At 35.0% G+C, this 20,041-nt stretch overlaps 1 non-coding gene across 1 annotated transcript; it reads left to right on the top strand.

Annotated features, from left to right (window-relative positions):
* The first annotated feature begins 171 nt into the window (after positions 1–171).
* Positions 172–278, top strand: LOC112499137 (small nucleolar RNA R71). Its single transcript, XR_003066660.1, has one exon. It is a non-coding gene; the product is annotated as a small nucleolar RNA R71 (small nucleolar RNA).
* The last annotated feature ends 19,763 nt before the right edge of the window (positions 279–20,041 follow it).

Genomic DNA, 20,041 nt, shown 5'->3' with positions numbered 1-20,041 from the left:
GGTTGCCTAGTTGATGGCCACTGATAATAATTATTGGCAATTCTCTCCAGAATTTCATAAGCTTCAGTGTAAGATTTGGATAACAGAGCTCCATTTGCTGAAGCATCCATCATTAATCTTGCACTCGAATTCAACCCATTGTAGAAAGTTTCCAATTGAATGCAACAAGGAATGCCATGATGAGGGCACATTCTGAGCAATTCTTTGAATCTTTCCCAAGCCTCATACAAACTCTCATCTTCAAGTTGATGGAAAGAAGTAATCTTATTCCGCAATTTTGCATTTTTTGTCGGTGGGAAATTTTCATTAGGAATTTATCAGCCAACTCATTCCATGTAGTGATGGAATCAGATGGTAACGAATTTAACCATGCTCTTGCTCAATCTCTTAAGGAATAAGGAAAAAACCTCAGTCTTAAAGCATCTTGTGTTGCTCCAGCAATCTTGAAAGCATCACTCACTTCCAAGAACAATTTAAGATGGAGATGAGGATTTTCATTTTTGGTAATCCATTGAATTGACCTATTGTTTGTAACATTTGAAACATCACTGGCTTCAATTCAAAGTTTGCGGCTTCTACTTCAGGTCTAATTATCCCAGGGTGTAAACCTTGGGGAGTTAACAAGGCATAATCTCTAATAGCTCTGTCCCTGTATCAACCATGTAAATAATGTTGTTGTTGCCTGGCTGTCTCTGGTTAGCATGTTCATTATACACTTCTTCAACGTTGACTGGTTGTAAGGGCCCATGAGGGTCCAAATTTCCCACATCCTGTAAATTATTCATGCCTGAAATAATTTTTGAATTCCTTTGTTCTCTTCTCAGTCTCCTAACGGTCGTTTTAATCTCAGTATCAAATTGGAATACCACAGATCCGTCTTTGCGCATGCATGTATTGATCTGCCAATAAATAGAATGAATCAAATCAAATTGGCGTTATCAAGATTTACTTCACACTTCAAAAATAAACAATTAATCCCCGGCAACGGCGCTAAAAACTTGTTGTTTAATTTTATAATCAAATGCTACTAATGCCAATGTGTAAGTATACACAACAAGTAATAAAATGATGAATATTCAAGATCGTCTCCACATGGATTGATGTCACTTCAAATACTTCTACAATCACAATAATGCAATCTAACTTAAGTCCGAAGTTAACAAACGTAAAGTAGATTCTATCGAAATTGATGATTGTGAGAGAATAAAGTAAAACAATACCGTAATAAAATAAACTAAATTAAATGTGTCTAAGATTCAATTGAGACTATGGTAGTTGAATGATCAAACTCTCCTTATGGGCTGACTGCTTTTCATCAAGTTAACACCAGTTGCTACAGCAATTGCTGCAGCACTGGGCAGAATTAATCTGCATCCTTAGCTGTCGCGTATTAGAACTCTCATACCCTTAAATATATTAGCAATGACCAGTTGCTAATCTATTTATGATATGGCCTTATGACCCCTTAGTCTCTCCACCCTACAATGTGAGCACCTATGTCTAGTGTGTCACAAATCTTAACTTTAAGTATGGCCTTTATGGGAATCAAGATAACTTAATCCAGGAAACTTAAATTAAGATCAAGTAATACTCTAATAATATCCGTTAAGACATGCCATTTTGCGGCTCTATCTTAACTTGAACCATTAAATGGGTGGTCAACCGAAATAACAGTTATATTAATAATAACTACTAGAGTAAAATGCTACAACAATGACATAACAACACATAAGAACAGTTAAGAACCCATTAGATTGTTTGTCACTCAACTACAAGCAAATCTAGTTCATATTCTGAATGAGAAAAACAAACATTAATATATTATTCACGGGATACATCAGAACAGTCAAAGAAAGAAGAAAGGTATAAGTTGAGAACAACAAAAAGCAAATCCAAATAACTCTGCAGGATTTCTCAATGTTGTTGAAGCCATCCTCTTCAATTCTGATCTTCTTCTCATTTTTTCTCTAAATCTTGATGATAATTCCCCCGCCGTTGTTTTATGTTGTGCGCACCCTCCTTTTATACTGTAAACTAGCGTAAAATAAAAGTCTGTGGGCGTGCATGAGTTAAATTAGGAAACATGCAGATCGCAATTCTGCAGCTGACCCGCACTTAAGCTTTCTCCCTCAGTGCTCCCGGATTGCTACAGCAATGGATGCTCTAACAACAGCTACAACACTGCATTGTTCCCGATTGTGTTTTACTTCTTTTGCAGCCATCTTCTTTCCAGCTCTTGCTAGTCTAATGTCTTACCATCCTTTCATGAATTAAGAATTTCTAAAAACCTACAATTATGCACATGTTTTGAGCACAAATTACTTTGATTCACGTAAAACTTATTAAGACTCAACTAAAATGAATGTTTATGCAAAATATAACCAAAATGCAATAAAAACACCTCATTTACTCTCTAAGTGATCTTGATTTAAGTCTAGAATTGATGTAATAACTCTCATTTCATATAGTTATCAACAGTCGAATGATCACCATCAAAATTTGGGGTATTTTTCATTAATTTTTGCAAAATTAAACACCCACATCATTTCCTACACCGTTCATCTTCACTTTAATTGATTCAAATCCTTCTATTTCATCACTTCTCAAAAATCCCCGTCATTGTATCCATATCTATGACTGAAACCTCAAAGGCTTGAGTGAAACTAAAATAAGTAGTAAGGAACGAATCCAATATCTCCTAGGGAGGTCTCGGAGTTCAAAAGAATTTATTTCGTTACTGCCCTTATTATGAGAAGCTTCCAAACTTGCTTGTGGATTGTAAGCTAATTGGTTCTTACTATGTGGATTTGGATGATTTTGAGTTACTTGTGCATGGTAGAAGTGTTATGGAGATGTTGGAATCATAGGAACATGCCTTAAGTATTAAAGAGAGGGTATGTCCGGATCTAGTTAAAGTGGCTTACTCAAATATGGAACTTTTCGCAACTAGACTAAATAGGATACTTACTAATGTTGGAGGGATGCCTATTAAGTTTAATGTGGGAAATCTAAACTTGATTTTAGGAACTAAGAATAAGGGTGAAAAAATATATACCACTAGGAAAGAGTCTGATTTCAATCACTCTCTCCATACTCATACGGTTAGGAATATTTGTAGGTATAGTGATCTTTCTGATGATTTCTGCCATCTTCCCTTTCGTTTACAACTCTTACCTCTACAAGTTCAGGTACTTCATAGTATCCTATTACAGTTATATGTAGGGTTACAGTGATAAAGTCACTCCTAAAAGGGGTTATAATGACAAGGTTATGCAGTTGGATGTAGGATTACTAGATTGCCTTCTTTGAATGAGACCAGTTAACCTAGGTTATGTTATTCTTTGCCATATGTTGATTACTTCAGCAGTTAATAACAAGTCACTCCCATATGGCAGTGTCATCACTAAGATTTTGAGATGCTTTAGAGAGCCTTTGGGTGAGTCGGTCTATGTGGAGACCAAGAGGTTAGGAGGGAGGCCATAATGAGAAAAAGCTTTCATAGGAGGAATGGAGAGTGAGTTAAGACAACTTTGTCTAAAAACCAGGATACCCTTGTAACCCCAGAGGATGATCAAGTGCTTAACGAAATCTATCCTGCTGATCAGCTACCTGATTTTAAATTAGGAGCTAGACCTCAAGTGCCACGATGAGCTGCAGCAACATCGGCTAACGAGGCAAAGGAACATGAGGGACATGACATAGATATCGACGAGTTTCCAATTCATAAGAAGCCTCCACCTTCAGAGAGCCTTATGTAACAACTGTTGTGTAAGGTTCGATCACTCTCAGTCTCCGAGCAGCAGCAGCAACTTTAGAATCAGTTTACTACTTTTCAGCTTCAGCAGCATTATATATTTGATCAGCAGCAAATCTTATTTGATCAACAGCAACAACTTCTCAATGGCTAGTAGTGTATTCTCTCTACCCTTCACACTTTACCTCCTAGCTCTCCATATCAACCCCCGCAGTAGTTTCTCTTTTATTTCTCTTTTTATGTATTTTATCACAGGCATGTTCACATTCATGTTACTTTTTACCTGGGATGATATTTGATATGGTTGCTTTGTATGATGAATTGATAGTTAATTCTTGTTCTTATGGTAGCTTTGTATATTGGTTCGATGATGATTTAAGAATTTGGGTGTAAACTTGCTCACAATTGATTTTAAGGAGATACTTGTTAATAGGGGAGGTTCTACCAAAATTTTCATTTGGATGGTATGGGAAACAATCTAATTTCTCATTTTTTTTCTTTCCCTTTTGACTCCTATATTTTCTTTTTTGTGATGAAAGGGGAGAAAAAAACATGTTTTTACGCTTTAAGTTTGTTGTCGAAAATTGGTATTTATTAAATTGGAACTTATTTAAACTTGAAACTTGATATTTCATGTTTTTATGCGTTAAGTTTGTTGTTTAAAAATTGGTATTTATTAAATTGGAAATTGTTTAAACTTCAAAATTGAAACGTATAGGGGAGCTTACATGTAGGGGGAGCAAATCTTGCAATTAATTTCTAATACATGTAAGGCTTGTCATCATAAAAAAGGAGGAGAATGTTAATATAAATATTTCCATAATATTGATTTTGATGATAACAAGCTAGATTAAGAATTGGAGTGTTTAAAATTGGTTAATTTTTAGGTTGTATATAGGTTTTGGACAAGTTAAAAAATATGGAAAGATAATTGTTAATCTTAGAATGGAAAACCAATTTTATACGGATAACATATAGTTTTGATTCTAGAAGATAACGACAAACCATTTGTCAGAAAACAATTAACCAACAAAATCTAGAGCCCAATTTAACTAAAAACAGCAAACCAATTATTGGAAATGGTTAGCTAATATCTCTTTACTGGGTTACTAGAATTAATCGCCAAATCGATTACTAGAAAATAGTAAGCTAACTTCGAACATATTAGCTTTTAAATTAAATGGCAAACTGAAAACTCCAAACAGTGAACCGACTATTCAAATTATAGCGGTGATTCAACAGTAGCTCCAACTATAAAAAAAAGCTCAATTAAATTCAAATTATATCGGATTCTACAATCATCATTAAGCTTGTTATTGTGTATTCAACTTTTCTTGTGTTTAAAACTTTTTAGATCACACTTTTGGCTTTTAGTTGTAAACACATACATTGTGTGAAGGAAAATTTGTGTTATTTTCATTTTAACATCAAATTGAGTGTTTGAGAGCTTGGAAAGTACTTGGGTTAGAAGGCTTGTGATAACCTCTAGTTGTAAAGGATAGCTGACACCTTGAAAGTCAATTGTAAAAATTTTAAAGTCTTAGGGTGTAAAGGCTTGATTAGTGGAATCCTCAAGCTCGATGAGCTAGGAAGCATGGACGTAGGCAGTGTTAACATACTTGTTTTCATAACATTGATTTTAATGATAACAAACTAGAATTAAATGTTAGAGATATTAAAATTGATTAAGTGCTTTAAGTCATATAATGTTTTTAGGCAAGTTTAAGAATCTGAGCAAAAATGAATAATCGTTAATCTTAAAACGGCAAACCAATTTTATAACGAAAAACATATAGTTCCAGTTCTAGAAGATAATGGTGAATGATTTATTGGAAAACGGTTAACCGACAAATTCCAAAGAGCAAATTCTTTGGAAAGGGCAAATCGTTTACTGATAACAACTAACCGATAAATTCTAAAGTAGAAATTAGTTTGAATCGGTGAACTGCGTAGCAGAAACGATTAGCCAATTATGTTTTGCAGGTCTCTAGAATTAAACAACAAATCGACAACTGCAAATGGCAATCTGATAATTCAAAATCAACATATCGATAACTAAGACAAAGTCAAAACGGTGATCTAACAGCAGTTAACGGCGATTCGATTATATGCAAGAATTCAACAATGACTAGTCTTCTTCTCGAACTATAAAAGGCTCAATCATATTCAAATTAAAATGATTTGACAATCTTTGTTAAGCTTATTATTGTGCATTAAATCTTTCTTGTGCTTAAAACTTGTTGATTCTATCATCAAAACACACATTTAGCTTTCATTTGTAAACACGTAGAGTGTGTGAAACGAATTTATGTAATTTTCATTCTTAAATATCAAGTTGAGTGATTGACTATATGGGAAACACTTGGTATAAGAGGTTTGGGATAAACTCATATTGTAAAGGTTGATTGACACCTTAGAAGTCAATTATATAGATTTTGAAGCCTTAAGATATAAGGCTTCGATAGTGGAGCTTGTTGGAGGCGTGGACGTAGGCAAAGTTTGCCGAACCATGTAAAAATCTGGTGTTCAATTTTCTTTCCATTCTCTCTTTATTTTTTGATTGTTGATAGTAATTTGATTATTATTTATTTGAGTTTATTGGATATTTGCATTGATTTTGTTTTAATTATTTCATAAGTTTTAGAAACCCAATTCATCCCCTCTTGAGTTTTAATAGCTAGTGTTTTATGCGGGGTTTACTGAACCATGTAAAAATCTCGTGTTCGATTCTCTTTCCATTCTCTCTTTACACTTTGATTTTGTTATTTATTTTTTATTTGCTTAATTTAATCAAATATTTGCATCAGATTTTAATTTAATTACTCTATAAGTTTTAGTAACCCAATTTACCCTCTCTTGGGTTGCTTAGCTAGTATTTCAAAATCTAACACTAGTAAATGCTAAAATGTTTGTAGCACCAAATGTAACAAAGCCAAATGCCAATTGCTAGGCTATTATCACCACTGTCATTGTCTATTTGATGCTCACGTATAGCGCTTGTGGGTGTATTATAATTAAAGTGCATAATATAATGATAATAAAGAGTTTCAGACGACACGTATAGCGCTTGCATGTATCAATTTTTCCTAAACTAAAAAACAAAAGGGACATGTCCTATTTCCCATGCACTCTGCTTAATGTTTTTAGAAATATAAAGTAATCTATAATGATTTGAAAAAAAATGAACGAACTTTCTATACATTATACCATTCATGTTAGAGGAATTTTACGATTCCTAATTTAGAAATTTAATAATTTGCTACAAAAGAATAATTGTACAAATAAATTCGTATGTGTGTGCATAAAAATGAACCATTTGTTAGCCAATTCATTAGTGATTTCGAGTAAGTTAGATTTCTTTTCCCATTCATGAGAGTCGACGTTACACTATCGTTGATTGTTGTAATTTAAGTTATTGACACCAATCTATCCACATATATAAACAAGTGCCAAGGTGAGCTTATCATCACACAAACATAAAAAATAATTCAAGAAAAATTTGAAAGGAAGGAATGGCCCAAATGAAAGTTCTCACATGTTGCTCACCCTTCTGCTATGCATGTGTAAGCTTTTCTGTTTAGATATACTCTCTTATTCTTCCTTTTTATAAAGTGCATTTTTATACATCCAAGCCAGTTTAGGACAAATTAAGAGATTATTCATTTACTCCACCATTAAAAATAAACTTGTTGATATTACTTATGCATTTTACAGTTTTGTTCACTCCTAACAAATTACAAATGCATGTAATGTGGATTTTATTTAGATTGCAATGGAATAAACACATCTAAATGTTGTAGAAACTGTCCTGACCTTGGAAAGTGTCTCCCAGGCAAGGATGATAAATCTAAAACCAGTAAATGCTGGAAATTTTGTATCACCAAATGTAAGGGAGCCAAATGCCAATTGTTGGGCCATCGTCACCAATGTCATTGTCTGTGTTGATGCTCATGTATATCACTTGTGGGTGTATTATAATTAAAGTGTATAATATAACGAGAATAAAAGTTTTCCAGATAATGAAATGCGATTAAGAATTTTCCTCAATCGTTGTGTTGCAAAGGTAATCAGATCCATGTTGCCATAACCAAATATTCAATAATTATACAATTTGTCAACAAGTGACCCAATAATAATTCTATAATGTGATTCGAAATAATCGAGTTATTTACTTTGAAAATGGACACCATTTTCTTATAATAACATAAAAAAATAGTTATCAACGAGACATTAATGGCAATTATATTAATTATGTTTGCTAGAGAAACATTTGAAAAATTCTTAATAAGCAATTGTTATGCAATCCCATGAAGAGATAGATTTAATTATGTGTAGGGTTAATTTTCTAAGTATGTATGTGAGTTGGTTGGAAGTGATTTTTTTTTATTTTAAGATTTAGAATAGAGTATCTAGATTCACACTTAACTTTTCACCATGGGTTTAATATTTCATTTTAGTTTCAATTAATTTATGAGGGGGTATTTCCACTCCTCATAATCCTCACTCTAATAAATATGGTATCAAGCACTCAATCTACTAAAGGGTAATGATCTTCCGCTAAGTGTGGTGTCAAGAACACGTTGTGCTAGACAATAATAATCATTCTCTCAACAACGTGGCAAGACCGTCTACTAAATAGTTTAGATGCACTCTTTATCTAGACGACCCAAAAAATACTAGAGGAGAATTTTTTCTCTAATAAATATAGTGTAAAGTACTCATTGTGCCAGATAGTAACGATCGTTCACTAAAGAGCCGATATACCATGCAAAATCTAGTTAAGATACATTGTCTGTCAACAATGAGTCAAAACAACCATATAAACCAAAGAGGAAAAGAAAATAAACTTACCAAACTAAGCCTATGGATCATGTTGAGACTTTACCTTCAACCCAATCTTGAAACTAAATCAATTAATCATTTTTTAACTAGGGATAAAGTGAAATTTTTATTAAAATATGTACAAAATACAAGATGGAGACAGAATTACAGAAAATAGGGCTAAAAAATGGGTTCAGGGGTGTCAATTTGGGGGGGGGAGCCCAAATGAAAACAATTCAAACGCTTAAGATTGCGCCACGTGGCAAGTTTTGATTGGTTGGAACATATCATCAGTCAAAGCCACATCAGCATTTTAGTCTAATAATATGCTGCCATATCATCGGTCAACGCCACATCATCATTTCAGTCTAATAGAATCCTGCCATACCATCAGTTAATGCCACATAATCAGTAATATCACATCATTAGTCTAATAGGATGCTACCACGTCATTGGCCAATGCCATGTCATCATACCGTATATGTGATAGTACTTATGAATAGTTTCGTATACATGAAGAATATCATATACGTAAATAGTGTCGTATATGTGAACAGTAACACATACCCCTTTATGCTCCTTCTAAGGTTTTCAATCGTTCTGAGCTCAAAAATGCCATCTATTTTCCTATTCAACTTCTCTTTAATCATGAAATAGCCAAAATACTCATGAAATTGGATCTAGCCTAACTCTCAACTAAGATGCATAAGGAATAATCAAATAGGTCAAATTGGATGATGAGCCTGCCATTCCTCTATAACTTACACCATCTTATTCAAATTCGACATAAAATACCTCATTTCAAAGCTATTTTCCCTTCAATGACCAAAATCTTCACCTTTTTAAAGATGACGCTCTCTTATGTTTTATAATTTCAGTGTTTAGGTGTTGAATTACTATGTCTAGTTGATTTACAGATTTTACGGTATTGTTATGGTCTTTGCATTCCATTCAAAAAGTCAAACTGGAGCTTTTAGGTCTCATTTCAATATTATCTTATTGATAATGCTTATGTATTTTACAGTTCTGTTGACTCTTAATGAGTTACTAATGCATGTAATGTGGGTTTTATTCATATTGCAATGAAGTGAGTGCATTCAAATGCTATAGAAAATATCCTAACATTGGAAAGTGTCTCTTAAGCACAAATGATAAGCCTAACATTGGTAAATGTTAGAAATTTTTAGCATCAAATGTGAGGGAGCCAAATACCAATTGCTCGCCCATTGTCACCAATGTCACTATCTATGTTGATGCTCATGTACAGCGCTTGCGGGTGTATTATAAATAAAGTGTATAATATAACAAGAATAAAAAGTTTCTAAATAATGGTTGATAATTTTCCTCAGTCGTTGTGTTGCAACGGTAATCAGTGCCATATTATGATAACCAATATTCAATGCCTAAGTGTTTTGTCTATAAGTTAGTCAACAATAATTCTATAATGTGATTTGAAATAACTTAATGTGTGCTTTGAAAATTGACATCAATAGCTAATAATAACAATAAACAGAATAGTTATAAACAAGACATTAATGACAATTATATTAATTATGTTAGCTAGAGAAATGATTAACAATTCCTTCATAAGTAATGGCACTTGCAAAGGCATTCACAAAAAATACTCGAAGTATGTTTTTAACCTAGCATTGAGAGTACATGCTGACAGTATTCTTAAAGTGATTTTGATGATATGGAAAAAAAATAAATTATATCAATTTTCAAACTAAACCTATAATTTCATTTTTGGATTAGAATTAACCTCATGGTGCAAGCTCGAGTTTTTTCTTTGAAACTAAAAATGAAAGAAAAAAATGCACAACCTTGATGTTGTGTTAATCATTGCATCAAGCCCAACTCTCAACTAAAATGCACAAGGAATAATATGTTGGGTTAATTGGATGACAAGCCTGTTTTTTTTTTTATATCTCACAGCGCATATTCAAAATTTGGCATAAAGTACCTCATTTCGAAGCTTCTCTTCCTACAAGAACCAAAATCATCACCTTTTTTAAGATGAGGTGCTCTTATTTTTCCTAATTTCATTGGTCAAGTGTTGAATTGCTAACAATAGTCAATTTATAGATTTTACAGTCTATTATAATCTTTCCATTCTATTTGAAATGTCAAACTTGGGCGCTTCTGTCTCATTTCATCATTATTTTTTTATATAATAGTGTAATAATTTATTCTTTAAAAGGATAAATTAATGTTGAGTGTTAGAAAATGCATATTTATGAGGGAGAAAATCGTCATTTTACATTTCAAGTCTTACAAACAACCCTTACTTTTATGTATTTAAGCTTCTTGTAATTTAATTATGTGTGTTTTATTTTAATTAAGTATTTTATGTATTTTAGGGGCATCATGGTCATTTCACAATAAACGAGAGATCAGACGGCAAAACGGACATCACTTTTGAACTCAAGATGGTCGAAAACCTTAGGAGGAGCATAAAAGGAAAAATAGGACTATTCACATGTACGGTACTATTCACGCGTACGGTACTGTCTACGTTACTGTTCATAATACTATTCACATAGACGGATCGATGATGTGGCATTGACCGATGATGTGGCATTGACTGATGAGGTGTCATGATGCTGTTGGGCTAAAATGCTTATGTACTGTTGATGGTGACGTGGCAGCATATCATTGGACGAAAAATCTCGCGTACGGTACATGCATCATACAGGATTATTTTCAACCAAACCGTGTCACTGTTCAACCCGGGTCAAACCGCATCACTGTTCAACCCGAGTCAAACCGCGTACTGTTGACTGATGACGTGGCTCAATCCTGAGCGTCCAAACTGTTTTTAATCTGATGGTCATGATTTACTCCATGTATCTATAAAAAGGGGGCCTCTCCCCCCTAATTTGATATCTCTGAATCCATTTTTGGGATCTATTTTCTGTAATTCCTTCTCCATCTTATATTTTCTATGTATTTTAATAAATTCCCATTTTTCCCTTAGTTCAATTATGAGTAGCTAATTTTCTTTGAAGCTTGGGTTGAAGGTGAAGTCTCAACATGTGTCATGGGCTTTATTTGGTAAATTTATTTTCTCTTCCCCTCTAATTTTTGTGAATGTTTTGGCTTCTCGTTGACAAATAATACTAATCTTATCTAGTACCGCCTTGCTTTCACCGGCCCCCTAGTACAAGTTTATAATTGGTTTCACCGGCCCCCTAGTACAAGTTTATAATTGGTTTCACCGGCCCCCTAGTACAAGGTTATTATTATTTGGCATGATAAGCCCTTAGCACCATATTGATTAGAGCGTGGTTCATGAGGTGTGGATTCCCCCCTCATGATTTAATTGGCATTAATAAGGATTATTTAGCCCATGATGCATGTTGATACCGATCCAGATACCCAAGTATGTCATTTCAATAGAATTCTCTTCAATTTATTCTCGCCATTTCAATTCCAATTTTAGAATTTATTCTCGCCATTTTAATTTAAGATTTAGCATATTCCAAATCATTTCCACCACAAATCCAACCACCCATTTACAAAATTAATTCTACACATAATTAAAATCCACCTCCTCGTGGGATCGACACTCATCACCATTGATCTATATTATAATAGATTCGTGCACTTGCAAGTTCAATAAAATTTGCACAACAAGTTTTTGGCACCGTTGCCGGGGAGGTAAGTAATTTTAATTCGTAAAATTAATTTTTGTGAATAATTTCTTTTAATTGTTTTCTTGTAATATTTTTTTTATTAAAAAAAAGAGTGAATTTACATTTTGAGCTAAGAGTTTTATTTATTTATTCTCTCTCTTCTTTAAAATTCTGTAATTTAATTTTCAATTTATTTGTCTTTGTAATTTTTTTTATCTTATTAATTTCATTTTTAGTTAATTTCACGAATTTGTTTTAATGTGTTTTTATAGAAAGGTTGTAACAGCGTAATAAAATTAGTATCGTAATTTCTCCTTTTTCTTTATTTTTATTTGTTTTGTTCCCATTTATTTTTGTGTTCCTTGCATGCATGGTCATAGGTCATTATTTCCTAATCTTGAACCTATAGACCTTGAATTAGAAAAAACACTTCGCACACACAAACACGTTAAAAATAAAATAGATTTACAAGCACCACAGGAGAGGCCATTTAAGGATTATTTCAGTCCTTTAGCAAATTTGAGCACATCATGCATAAGATACCCAAATGTAGCTGCTAGGAGTTTTGAACTAAAACTTAGTATGCTAAATTGTCTCCCCACATTTTATGGCCTAGAAAATGAGGACTCATATAATCATTTGAATGATTTTCATGCTATTTGTCAAACATTTAAATATGAGAATTTTTCAGATGATGATGTAAAACTTAGACTATTCCCATTTTCTTTAAAGGATAGAGCTCGTTCATGGCTTAATACATTACCTGCTAATAGCGTTTCATCATGGGAACAAATGGTAACTAAATTTTTGAATAAATATTTCCCAGTGTATAAAACCAATGCTATTCGCAGGGAAATCTCATAGTTTACCCAGAGAGAGGACGAGCAATTTTTCGAAACATGGGAGCGATTCAATGGGCTACTCTTGAAGTGTCTGCATCATGGGTACGAGAAATGGCACCAATGCCAACACTTTTTGGAGGGATTATTGCCGAATGTGCAAGAATGGCTAATGGCAACAAGTGGAGGAGAGCTAATGTCAGAAAGTGCATTAGAAATTTGGGAATTCTTCCAGCGACAAGCGGATAATTCCCAACAACGGAGTCGATCACTCAGGAATACTAGAAGAATTAAGGGAGTAAATGAGGTTCACATTGGCGAGTCAAGTTCAGAAATTAAAGAAGTCAAGGAGATAATTGAAGGTCTCTTTCGACAAATAGCATCGTTAACGACTGCTAAATCAATAGAGGCACATCACCATGACTCATACTCAGATCAAGCCAATGCCATAGGTGTAATGAGAAAACTATCAAATTACAACCCATACTCCAACACATATAACCCTGAATGGAGAGACCACCCAAATTTTTCATGGTCTCAAGGATTCCAACAGAATCGACCAGCAGCTCCAGCTCCACTAATTCCACAAAATCATCAAGCCTCACAGCCACCATTTAGACCATACAATCAGAACCAGAACTACTCTCAACCTAGACCATGGGAGGATTCATTCCAGAATCTCAAGAATGTTACTCACTCTACGATTGAGCAACAAAACCGCACTATTGATGGACTACGAAATGAGTTGAGGGCGGGCTTCAACTCACAAGCTCAATCAGTTTCAAGCCTTGAGAAGATGGTGGGACAACTTGCTTCTTCAGTTCAGACCTTGGTAATGACTGTTGAGAAAGGCAAGTTTCCAAGTCAACCAGTGCCTAATCCTAAAGGAGTGCATGAAGCAAGTACCAGTTCACCACAACAGCATGGAGAGGTCAAAGCAGTCATGACCTTGCGAAAAGGAAAAGAAGTTGACAACAAAGTAGAGATGCCGGTGACAAAAGAAAATCAAATTGTACCTGTGAATGTTGAGGACTCATCACCGGAGGAGAAAGAAGAAACCAACCCACGAGAATACGTTCCCAAAGCTCCATTCCCTCAGAGGTTAGCTAAAGGCAAGAAGGAAAAATCCACAGGTGAGATTCTTGAAATCTTCAAACAGGTAAGTGTTAACATCCCTTTGCTTGACGCTATTAAACAAGTTCCATCTTATGCCAAGTTTCTTAAAGACCTTTGTACTAAAAAGAGAAACATTCATGTCCAAAAGAAGGCATTTTTAACAGAAAACGTTAGTTTTATCCTTCAACACAAAATTTTGCTAAAATGCAAGGACCTAGGCTCCCCCACTATCTCATTTAGTATAGGGAACCACGCAATTGAGAATGCTTTGTTGGATTTAGGAGCTAGTGTAAATTTGTTGCCTTACTCAGTATTTTTGAAACTTGGACTGGGAGAATTACACCCAACTCCTGTAGTGTTGCAGCTTGCAGATCGGTCCACAAAAATACTTCATGGTATTATAGAGGACGTACTTATCCAGGTTGACAAGTTTTATTTTCCTGTTGATTTCATTTTAATTGACACTCAACCAATACAGGATTCAAGGAAGCACATTCCCATTATTCTAGGCCGACCTTTCTTGGCAACTACCGATGCTCACATTCAATGCAGAACTGAAAATATGCAGTTGTCCTTTGGCAACATGACTATGGAGCTGAACATCTTCAACATTGCCAAACAACCTCATAATGCAAATGATGGAATTGTTGATATGGATTTAATTGAAGCATTAGTTGATAATACTTTTTTTTCAAACCTTAGTGATGATCTTTTACAAACATGTTTAACTCACTTTGGTTATTGACAGATCGGTCGATGAGGTCAACGCCCTACTTGACTCAGCACCATCCATGGACACTAATAAATGGAAGTCAAGAGTTGAACAAGTAGCACCATCAGAAAAGAAACTCATCCCATCATCAGAATCACCACCAAAACTCGAGCTCAAACCATTGCCCTACACATTGGAATATGCATTTTTAGGAGAAGAAAGTACTCTACCGGTAATCATCTCATCGTCCTTAAATGACGAACAAAAAGGTAAGTTGTTGGATGTTTTAAAAGAGCACAAAGGAGCATTAGGATGGACTATAGCAGACATCAAAGGTATAAACCCAGTAGACTGCATGCATTATATTCACCTCGATGAAAATACTAAACCTACTAGGAAAATGCAACGTCGGTTAAATCCTAATATGAAAGAAGTTGTTAGAACTGAAGTCCTTAAGCTATTAGACGCAGGTATCATTTACCCAATTTCTGATAGTTCATGGGTCAGTGATGTACAAGTTGTCCCTAAAAAGTTAGGAGTCACAGTAGTTACCAATGCTGATAATGAATTGATACCAACTAGAGTAACTACAAGATGGCGTGTATGCATTGATTATAGAAAATTGAATTCTGTCACACGTAAAGACCATTTTCCTTTACCATTTATTGATCAAATGCTTGATAGATTAGCAGGCCATGAATTTTATTACTTTCTAGATGGCCAGTCAGGATATAATCAGATTCCCATAGCACCAAAAGATCAAGAGAAAACCACTTTCACTTGCCCTTTTGGCACTTTTGCATATAGGAGGGTGTCATTTGCATTATGCAATGCACCTGCTACATTTCAACGATGCATGTTAAGCATTTTTTCTGATATGGTTGAACGATTCCTTGAAGTCTTTATGGATGACTTTTCTGTCTTTGGTGATTCGTTTGATCAATGTTTACATCATCTAACACTAGTTCTGCAGAGATGTATCGAGAAGAACTTGGTCTTAAATTGGGAGAAATGTCATTTTATGGTAAAACAAGGTATTGTTCTCGGTCACATTATTTCGAGCAAAGGTATTAAGGTTGACAAAGCCAAGGTGGATCTTATTTCTAATCTTCCTCCACCCAAAACAGTCAGAGAAGTAAGATCTTTCTTTGGGCATGCTGGTTTTTATAGACGTTTCATTAAAGATTTTAGCAAAGTTTCTAGACCCTTATGCAATTTACTTGCTAAGGATGTACCTTTTATCTTTGATGATTCATGTCTTGTGGCATTTGAAAAACTAAAGCAGTTGTTGACATCATCACCCATCATTCAGCCCTTAAACTGGAGCTTACCATTTGAGCTCATGTGTGATGCATCTGATTATGCAATAGGAGCAGTTTTAGGATAAAGAGTTGATCGAATTCCCCACGTTATTTACTATGCTAGTATGACATTGAATGATGCACGGTTGAACTATTCAACTACTGAAAAAGAAATGCTAGCAGTAGTGTTTGCATTAGAGAAATTTCGATCTTATCTGATTGGTTGTAAAATAATTATATTCACAGATCATGCTGCTCTTAAATATCTTCTCATAAAGAAAGATGCAAAAGCTAGACTAATTCATTGGGTGTTACTTTTGCAGGAATTTGACTTGGAATTCAAAGATAAGAAAGGGACAGAAAATGTTGTGGCGGACCACTTCTCTCGTCTCCATTTTGACACAATTACAGAGCCATTAATATTGAATGAGTCATTTCCAGATGAACAATTAATGAGTGTGGAAGTATTACCTTGGTATGCTAATATAGTTAATTATCTTGTTACATGTAAACTTCCAGAGCATTGGACCAAATAAGACAAGGCTAAATTCTTTACAGAGATAAAGAATTTCTTTTGGGATGACCCGTATTTGTTCAAGTATTGTGCTGATCAAATTATTAGATGATGCATCCAAGAAAATGAAATTCAGAATATTCTTTCATTCTGCCATGAACAAGCTTGTGGAGGCCATTTCAGTGCTAAGAAAACAGCAACTAAAGTTTTACAATGTGGTTTTTATTGGCCAACTATATTTCGAGATGCTTACACTTTTTGTTCTTCATGTGATAGGTGTCAACGAATGGGGAGCATTACACGAAGGAACATGATGCCACTAAATCCAATTTTAGTGGTTAAGATTTTTTATGTATGGGGTATCGACTTCATGGGACTCTTTCCCCCTTCTTTTGGCCATCAATACATATCGGTTGCTGTTGACTATGTATCGAAATGCGTAAAAGTAATTCCATGCAGAACCAATGATCACAAGGTGGTGATAGGATTTTTGAAAAGCAATATTATCTCACGCTTTGGATTCCCTCGAGCAATAATCAGTGATGGTGGTGCCCACTTTTGTAACAAAGCATTCAAAGCATTCAAAGCTCTTTTGACAAAGTATTCAATCACTCATAAAGTGGCGACCCCATATCATCCGCAAACCAGTGGCCAAGTTGAGATCTCCAATCGAGAAATAAAGCACATATTAGAAAAGACGGTGAGGCCAGACAGAAAAAGATTGGTCATTAAGACTTGATGATGCATTATGGGCATATAAAACGGCTTTCAAGACCCTGATTGGGATGTCACCCTACAGGCTAGTGTATGAAAAAGCTTGCCACCTACCTGTGGAACTCGAGCATCATGCGTATTGAGCCATCAAGAAATTCAACTTTGACATGCAGCAAGCCAGCTCAAAAAGAAGATTACAACTGGCAGAACTTGAAGAAATTCGCAATGATGTATACGAAAATGCCAAGATTTACAAGCAACGAATGAAAGTCTTCCATGACAAGCAAATTATGAGAAAATCTTTCACTCCTGGTCAGAAAGTGCTTTTATTCAATTCTCGCTTGCACTTATTCCTAGGTAAGTTACGTTCTCGTTGGTCTGGCCCATTTATTGTACATATTGTTTTTCCACATTGGGCAATTGAAATTAAGGACCCAAAGAACGGTGTCACGTTTAAAGTTAATGGTCAAAGATTAAAGCCATATCTAGAGTACCAACCACATGGCGAAGACACCGAAATAAATTTGAGTGACCCACCAGATTTGAATTGAATTTTTTTTTCTTTTCGGTGATTTGATATTTTTTTTCTTTATATTATTCTTTTGCTAATTGAAATTATTTTTGCATAAGTGTGTTTGTTTAACTATTACGTTTTCTCTTATCATTTTTAATCATGAGTACCATACTTAGACCGTTCCTCCTGAACATTCTTAAACTACTTCAACGTGTCAAAACTCATCTCATAAGGCAGATTCAATTTTATAAAACACATCGTATTTGGGCTCTACAACCACCAGAGTTAGTAGCCTATGTTGAGGGTTTAGAAAGCCAACTCAGAGACATTAAGAGAAGTGTTTACAACATCCAGTTGGAGCTTGAGGTAAATTCAATAAGAGGACGATTTTAATTTTCTTTGTGTGTTTCAATTTGTTTTTCTGTTTGTGTGCTTTAGTTTGTTACCCCGGTGAAGTGGTGGATAACGGTACTCCGTGACAATCAAGTCGGTTACTTCAGTTTCCCATAATTACTGATATTCTGAAGCGAAGGTATGGCAGAAACGAGACTCTAGAAAAGCTTCACAACCGATTCCCTTCACTTCCTTAGAATACCCTCCTTACGATCTATAAAGTTCGGTCCGAACGCATGCGATTACTCATGAAGAATAACATACCTGCTGACATCTGTTGGTTAATCGAGCCTAAAGTACGATCGGCAGGTGAGTTACCTCCTAAATTTATTGCATATATGCCTAGTTGTGGTAAAGGAAATTATGCAAGAAAACGACGAGCTCGAAGAATTTCTATTGCTTGTCATAAGTGTGCCAGAATGAATTGCAATAAAAACTCATGTTCTTTAAGAATGGTGTCTGATAACAGGAAAGATAAGATTCAATTCATTAGGGATGGCTTGAATAAGGAGTCATTGGATGATATCCTTTTGTCTCTTGAAATGCATCCCAGTGGGTATGTGCAAGGAGCGATTCTCCAGTTATGGCCATTATTCCAGAAAGAGCATGCACGATATAGTCTCGGGAATCTGACTATAAACGACCTTGTTTGCCAGTTTATAAGAAAACTGGATAGGAAACCTATCCTCAACCCATAGAGAGCATTCAAACCGTTTCTGGACGTAAAACCAGAGGAAGATGTGAGCCACAGTCGCAACTACCTGTAAATATCCTTTTACTTTACTGTTATTTTATTTCACTATTGTTTTATTGTGTGCATTATTGTCTTTAATAATTTTATTACTGTTTGCTTTTTCACTTTTCCTGTTTCCTTTTTGACTCGCGAGCCACGTGCTTTATGCGTTATTTGACACTGACATGTTACCTCATACACAACTGTGACCCACTGTCACCAAGACTCTTAAATGTGATTTTTTTTGTCAAGCACTCACAAATTATTTTTTGAGAAGTATCCCAATGGCCGCTACTCCAAATAGACAATTCAAGAACATTTGTGTGCTTTCTGGATTTAACTATGGCAAGCATAAAGAGTTCGTTGAGGCAGCCATCGATCTTGGTCGAAGTATAGCAGAGAGAAAATTACACTTGGTGTATGGAGGAGGTAACCGAGGGTTATCAAAAATGGTCTCAGAAGCAGCTTTTGTCAGAGGAAGTCAAGTGTTAGGCATCATCCCAAGAGTCCTAAAACCATTGGACAGTTCATCTGACTCATCAACTGGAGACGAGTTAGTCGTCTCAGGTATGCAAGAAAGAATAACTGAAATGCTTAATCATGCTGATGCTTTTATTTTCCTTCCAGAAGATCTTGCAACACAAGAGGCACTTATCACACTAGCATCTTGGGCCCATCTGCACATCCACCAGAAACCCATCGGTTTGTTAAATGTCAATAACTTTTATGATGGCTTTATCGCATTTCTTAACCATGCAATAAAAAATTATTTCATTCCCTCTAATGCGAAAAAACTCTTTATTTGTGCTCACACTGCTAATGAGCTACTTGATTTGTTACAAGCTTATAGACCGGAGCCAGACCCCTGGACCTTTGTGTTGGAGCATCCAAATAATGATGGTAACAGTAGCCGCAGTAAGAAGTACAAATTAGATTTAACTCTCCGCCTGTAAATATTTTCTTCTGTGTTGCACCACCCAGGTGATGTCTTCTAA

This window comes from Citrus sinensis, chromosome 4, assembly GCF_022201045.2.
Source record: "Citrus sinensis cultivar Valencia sweet orange chromosome 4, DVS_A1.0, whole genome shotgun sequence".
In the NCBI taxonomy this organism is placed as follows: Eukaryota; Viridiplantae; Streptophyta; class Magnoliopsida; order Sapindales; family Rutaceae; genus Citrus; species Citrus sinensis.
The sequence above is the reverse complement of the archived record's forward strand: the minus strand, read 5'-3'. Positions and strand labels throughout refer to the sequence as shown.